Below are 7,338 nucleotides of genomic sequence, written 5' to 3' on the forward strand. Positions count from 1 at the left end.
GCTGCTGTGAAGGTTCTAGGTGACATCACAAATCCCTATGGTTACATACACAACAAAGCTGGGTTGTTGTTGTTTACACTCTGCAAGGCCTGTGGAAGTGAGTGACATCATAGCACTGTAGTTCTGAGGGTTCTAGATGGATGCAACAATCTCCTGTTGCTTCTATGAAGGCCATAATAGACGACATCACCAAACAGCTCCATAGTCACATACACAGCAAAGGAGAGATGTTGTTTACACCTAGTGATGTCAGTGGTATTGAGTGACATCACAGCACAGAGCTAAGGCTCCTGGGCCTGGACACAGCAGCGGCTGCAATATCTCAACGGAGAATACGTTTATATATATATGTGTGTGTGTGCGCGTATATATATATATATATATATATATATATATATATATATATATTTCTCCGCCGAAATCACTTTTAAACCCATTTCCACCTTTTTTTCCCTTCTCTTCCTCTTACTTTTTTTTCACGTTTTTTTACGTTTTTCTCCTTTTCGCCTCTTTTCTGGGCGTATTATTCTTCTTTTTCTTCTTTTTTTTCGTCTAATGCATACCCCATCAGTGCAGCAATGCTTATTCAATACCGCCAGCAGATGGAGACACTGGGGGATAATTTTCTAAGGATTTATACTGATTTTTCCTGTCTGAATTTGTCGCACAGAAAGTTGCAGGCCAAATATGTGTGACATTTCTGCGACTTTAGCTTCTAGAGCATTTTTACAACATTATACATAGGTGCTGAATACATAAAAAGCGACTGTTCAGCGACAGACAAGTCGCATCGGCTGAAAGTAGGCCAGAATGTCAGTCCATGTTGGAGCAGGTTTAGATACAGTCTAAAGTATAGATCTCAAAGTCTGTGCACAGAATTTAGCAAGGGCCTCGCACCTTCTGATGCATCAGGTAGGTGCACAATAGCATAGCCTAACCCTCTGTACTTTGGTCTATATTGATGCGGGACATAGACAGCCAGCTGATGACCAAACCATTAGTGCAATGGATGGCTGGAAGCATTTGTCTTTGCCTTTGCAATACCACAGAAGCAATGCATGGTCAATGTACAGCAATGACACACCTGTGTGAACAGCCAGGAGACCCCCCCCCCCCCCCCATGTTATGTTACATAATTACATAGTTAGTACGGTCGAAAAAAGACATATGTCCATCAAGTTCAACCAGGGAATTAAGGGGTAGGGGTGTGGCGCGATATTGGGGAAGGGATGAGATTTTATATTTCTTCATAAGCATTAATCTTATTTTGTCAATTAGGAACATTCAGCACCCACCCGCTATCAAGGCAGCTGCCTATCATGTCATGCCCTACCTGCACAGGTGTGCTGGCTACTCAAATGATCCAATTAAGGAGGCCATTTAGTCAGCAGCAGCAGAAGTCCTGTGCCTGGACGCTCCAACAGCGGCCAGACACAAGCAGAAGCAGAAGCAGCAGAAGCAGCAGCAGCACCACCTTTTGTTTTTTGGCTGCAGCAGCAGCAAGGCCCACAGGGCTGGCTAGCTGGCTAGCCAGCAAGCAGGTAGCAATGAAAGTAGGAATCTTTCTTTTTAACCCTGTAAGGGGGTGGTGCACTGTACCCGAAGATACTGCCATATCGGGTCAATGCATAGGGCGACGGAAGCAAGCTTCGAAATCGGCCCCCGTTCTCAAAAATCCATTTAATATATGGTCCCCAGATAGGGGACGTATCAGATATTAAACTGATAAGAACAGATACTACACTTGATCTTAGCCAAAAGGCCGAGAAGCGATAACCGTGAAAGGGGCGGGCCCAACAAGGTGCCCTTCATGGGCACTATCACTGCTTGCTGTCAGGGAGGCTGCCAGACAATTTTCCATGCACACTCTGGGCTGGGGGGCAGTCAACCACCAGTACACACAGCAGAACCTAAACCCATACCATTATTGCTAAGCAGCAAGACAGGGGCCCATTGCACTCCCACGGGGCCTTTTTAAATGCAATCCATAACCCGGATTTGCCAGGAACCCTTCTTACTCCTCCTACTTGCATGTGACACTGGGCTTAGGATCTGCATAGGAAACACACACACAAGCACACACCTACCTTTGTTGCCTGCAGATGCCTCCTTGGCTGTCCCCAAACGGTATCAAACCAACACCCACGGGAAGCTGTAAGCATAGAGGACATGCCTGCACCCCATTGGACTTACCTGTGTGGGTTAAACCCGGGTTATTTGACAACCTATGGCGGTGATGGTTCTGCTCAGGCAGAGCAGTGCTGATGCTCCTCATAAAGCTGTCGCTGCTGTGAAGGTTCTAGGTGACATCACAAATCCCTATGGTTACATACACAACAAAGCTGGGTTGTTGTTGTTTACACTCTGCAAGGCCTGTGGAAGTGAGTGACATCATAGCACTGTAGTTCTGAGGGTTCTAGATGGATGCAACAATCTCCTGTTGCTTCTATGAAGGCCATAATAGACGACATCACCAAACAGCTCCATAGTCACATACACAGCAAAGGAGAGATGTTGTTTACACCTAGTGATGTCAGTGGTATTGAGTGACATCACAGCACAGTGCTAAGGCTCCTGGGCCTGGACACAGCAGCGGCTGCAATATCTCAACGGAGAATACGTTTATATATATATGTGTGTGTGTGCGCGTATATATATATATATATATATATATATATATATATATATATATATATATATATTTCTCCGCCGAAATCACTTTTAAACCCATTTCCACCTTTTTTTCCCTTCTCTTCCTCTTACTTTTTTTTCACGTTTTTTTACGTTTTTCTCCTTTTCGCCTCTTTTCTGGGCGTATTATTCTTCTTTTTCTTCTTTTTTTTCGTCTAATGCATACCCCATCAGTGCAGCAATGCTTATTCAATACCGCCAGCAGATGGAGACACTGGGGGATAATTTTCTAAGGATTTATACTGATTTTTCCTGTCTGAATTTGTCGCACAGAAAGTTGCAGGCCAAATATGTGTGACATTTCTGCGACTTTAGCTTCTAGAGCATTTTTACAACATTATACATAGGTGCTGAATACATAAAAAGCTACTGTTCAGCGACAGACAAGTCGCATCGGCTGAAAGTAGGCCAGAATGTCAGTCCATGTTGGAGCAGGTTTAGATACAGTCTAAAGTATAGATCTCAAAGTCTGTGCACAGAATTTAGCAAGGGCCTCGCACCTTCTGATGCATCAGGTAGGTGCACAATAGCATAGCCTAACCCTCTGTACTTTGGTCTATATTGATGCGGGACATAGACAGCCAGCTGATGACCAATCCATTAGTGCAATGGATGGCTGGAAGCATTTGTCTTTGCCTTTGCAATACCACAGAAGCAATGCATGGTCAATGTACAGCAATGACACACCTGTGTGAACAGCCAGGAGACCCCCCCCCCCCCCCATGTTATGTTACATAGTTACATAGTTAGTACGGTCGAAAAAAGACATATGTCCATCAAGTTCAACCAGGGAATTAAGGGGTAGGGGTGTGGCGCGATATTGGGGAAGGGATGAGATTTTATATTTCTTCATAAGCATTAATCTTATTTTGTCAATTAGGAACATTCAGCACCCACCCGCTATCAAGGCAGCTGCCTATCATGTCATGCCCTACCTGCACAGGTGTGCTGGCTACTCAAATGATCCAATTAAGGAGGCCATTTAGTCAGCAGCAGCAGAAGTCCTGTGCCTGGACGCTCCAACAGCGGCCAGACACAAGCAGAAGCAGAAGCAGCAGAAGCAGCAGCAGCACCACCTTTTGTTTTTTGGCTGCAGCAGCAGCAAGGCCCACAGGGCTGGCTAGCTGGCTAGCCAGCAAGCAGGTAGCAATGAAAGTAGGAATCTTTCTTTTTAACCCTGTAAGGGGGTGGTGCACTGTACCCGAAGATACTGCCATATCGGGTCAATGCATAGGGCGACGGAAGCAAGCTTCGAAATCGGCCCCCGTTCTCAAAAATCCATTTAATATATGGTCCCCAGATAGGGGACGTATCAGATATTAAACTGATAAGAACAGATACTACACTTGATCTTAGCCAAAAGGCCGAGAAGCGATAACCGTGAAAGGGGCGGGCCCAACAAGGTGCCCTTCATGGGCACTATCACTGCTTGCTGTCAGGGAGGCTGCCAGACAATTTTCCATGCACACTCTGGGCTGGGGGGCAGTCAACCACCAGTACACACAGCAGAACCTAAACCCATACCATTATTGCTAAGCAGCAAGACAGGGGCCCATTGCACTCCCACGGGGCCTTTTTAAATGCAATCCATAACCCGGATTTGCCAGGAACCCTTCTTACTCCTCCTACTTGCATGTGACACTGGGCTTAGGATCTGCATAGGAAACACACACACAAGCACACACCTACCTTTGTTGCCTGCAGTTGCCTCCTTGGCTGTCCCCAAACGGTATCAAACCAACACCCACGGGAAGCTGTAAGCATAGAGGACATGCCTGCACCCCATTGGACTTACCTGTGTGGGTTAAACCCGGGTTATTTGACAACCTATGGCGGTGATGGTTCTGCTCAGGCAGAGCAGTGCTGATGCTCCTCATAAAGCTGTCGCTGCTGTGAAGGTTCTAGGTGACATCACAAATCCCTATGGTTACATACACAACAAAGCTGGGTTGTTGTTGTTTACACTCTGCAAGGCCTGTGGAAGTGAGTGACATCATAGCACTGTAGTTCTGAGGGTTCTAGATGGATGCAACAATCTCCTGTTGCTTCTATGAAGGCCATAATAGACGACATCACCAAACAGCTCCATAGTCACATACACAGCAAAGGAGAGATGTTGTTTACACCTAGTGATGTCAGTGGTATTGAGTGACATCACAGCACAGTGCTAAGGCTCCTGGGCCTGGACACAGCAGCGGCTGCAATATCTCAACGGAGAATACGTTTATATATATGTGTGTGTGTGCGCGTATATATATATATATATATATATATATATATATATATATATATTTCTCCGCCGAAATCACTTTTAAACCCATTTCCACCTTTTTTTCCCTTCTCTTCCTCTTACTTTTTTTTCACGTTTTTTTACGTTTTTCTCCTTTTCGCCTCTTGTCTGGGCGTATTATTCTTCTTTTTCTTCTTTTTTTTCGTCTAATGCATACCCCATCAGTGCAGCAATGCTTATTCAATACCGCCAGCAGATGGAGACACTGGGGGATAATTTTCTAAGGATTTATACTGATTTTTCCTGTCTGAATTTGTCGCACAGAAAGTTGCAGGCCAAATATGTGTGACATTTCTGCGACTTTAGCTTCTAGAGCATTTTTACAACATTATACATAGGTGCTGAATACATAAAAAGCGACTGTTCAGCGACAGACAAGTCGCATCGGCTGAAAGTAGGCCAGAATGTCAGTCCATGTTGGAGCAGGTTTAGATACAGTCTAAAGTATAGATCTCAAAGTCTGTGCACAGAATTTAGCAAGGGCCTCGCACCTTCTGATGCATCAGGTAGGTGCACAATAGCATAGCCTAACCCTCTGTACTTTGGTCTATATTGATGCGGGACATAGACAGCCAGCTGATGACCAATCCATTAGTGCAATGGATGGCTGGAAGCATTTGTCTTTGCCTTTGCAATACCACAGAAGCAATGCATGGTCAATGTACAGCAATGACACACCTGTGTGAACAGCCAGGAGACCCCCCCCCCCCCCATGTTATGTTACATAGTTACATAGTTAGTACGGTCGAAAAAAGACATATGTCCATCAAGTTCAACCAGGGAATTAAGGGGTAGGGGTGTGGCGCGATATTGGGGAAGGGATGAGATTTTATATTTCTTCATAAGCATTAATCTTATTTTGTCAATTAGGAACATTCAGCACCCACCCGCTATCAAGGCAGCTGCCTATCATGTCATGCCCTACCTGCACAGGTGTGCTGGCTACTCAAATGATCCAATTAAGGAGGCCATTTAGTCAGCAGCAGCAGAAGTCCTGTGCCTGGACGCTCCAACAGCGGCCAGACACAAGCAGAAGCAGAAGCAGCAGAAGCAGCAGCAGCACCACCTTTTGTTTTTTGGCTGCAGCAGCAGCAAGGCCCACAGGGCTGGCTAGCTGGCTAGCCAGCAAGCAGGTAGCAATGAAAGTAGGAATCTTTCTTTTTAACCCTGTAAGGGGGTGGTGCACTGTACCCGAAGATACTGCCATATCGGGTCAATGCATAGGGCGACGGAAGCAAGCTTCGAAATCGGCCCCCGTTCTCAAAAATCCATTTAATATATGGTCCCCAGATAGGGGACGTATCAGATATTAAACTGATAAGAACAGATAAGGTTTCAACAAAATTTTATTGAATAAATAAGAAACCATACAAAATTTAAAATGCAAAATAATAAAAGGTTCACAAAAGTTTTAAAATACAAATAATAAAACCAGTAATAAAAGGAGAAAAAATAAAAATGGCAGGATAAAACATTATACAAATGTCATAAAAACTGATTATATTGTTATTTCGTTCCATAGAGGCAGACACCACATGGATGCTGCCTCGCTGGCCCCCAACTGTTTCTTGTCTCTTAGGTAATAGATGTACATCTCACTCAGGGCCAGCTTTATACAGTTTTTAACATCAATAAAATCATGTTTAAAAAGTAAGATGTTCCTAACTTTCCAGATGGCATTTTTAAAACAATTAATAATCATCCAGCAGATCATCTGCTGTTTAAAATTGGGGCAGTTAAAAAGACCGTAAAAGACACATTCGTGATTAAAATCTTTTAGGCCGCAGGCCCACTTCAAAAGTGGGCCTACCTTCCTCCAAAGCTCCCGTGCAAAAGGGCAGTTCCAAAATATGTGCAGCACCGTTTCGTCCACTCCGCAGCCATCTCTCGGGCACTTGGCTCTCGCCACCAGTCCTCGCCTGTGCTGGAACTCACGAGTAGGGAGGCACTGGTGGACGATTGCCCAGGCAAGATCCCTGTGTACATTTGCCAGAAACTTCCCGTACACGTTCCGCCATACCTTTTTGGATCTTGCCTGTGTGAAATTGGACACTGCCAGGGTAACCTCACTCCGCCTGAGGACCTTTGATACCTTTCTCTGGTCCCCCAGTATGTCAGGCTCCAAATCTTGGAGACCTAGGAGCCTGACTGTCTTTTCCAACACCACATAATGTTTTGGGGGACACAGAAGCACCGGAGCGTTCAGAGGGATGCGCAACCATCTTTTAAAAACCATGCCCGCAGCGTACCTTAAAAAGCAGCTAAAAATGCCATCGGATTTAATAATTTTAAAACAGAAACAGAAATACTTTATGTAAAAGAAAGTAAAAAGGTTAGGAACATCTTTCCCGCCATTA

General features: G+C 44.8%; 3 non-coding genes across 3 annotated transcripts; all 3 read right to left on the reverse strand.

Moving 5' to 3' along the window:
• Window positions 1–1,583: 1,583 nt before the first annotated feature.
• Window positions 1,584–1,774, reverse strand: LOC130330391 (U2 spliceosomal RNA). Its single transcript, XR_008873557.1, has one exon. It is a non-coding gene; the product is annotated as a U2 spliceosomal RNA (small nuclear RNA).
• A 2,102-nt stretch (window positions 1,775–3,876) lies between these two features.
• LOC130330392 (U2 spliceosomal RNA) lies at window positions 3,877–4,067 on the reverse strand. Its single transcript, XR_008873558.1, has one exon. It is a non-coding gene; the product is annotated as a U2 spliceosomal RNA (small nuclear RNA).
• Window positions 4,068–6,156: 2,089 nt separating this feature from the next.
• Window positions 6,157–6,342, reverse strand: LOC130330412 (U2 spliceosomal RNA). Its single transcript, XR_008873576.1, has one exon. It is a non-coding gene; the product is annotated as a U2 spliceosomal RNA (small nuclear RNA).
• Window positions 6,343–7,338: the final 996 nt, after the last annotated feature.

Source organism: Hyla sarda, unplaced genomic scaffold (assembly GCF_029499605.1).
Source record: "Hyla sarda isolate aHylSar1 unplaced genomic scaffold, aHylSar1.hap1 scaffold_335, whole genome shotgun sequence".
Lineage (NCBI taxonomy): Eukaryota > Metazoa > Chordata > Amphibia > Anura > Hylidae > Hyla > Hyla sarda.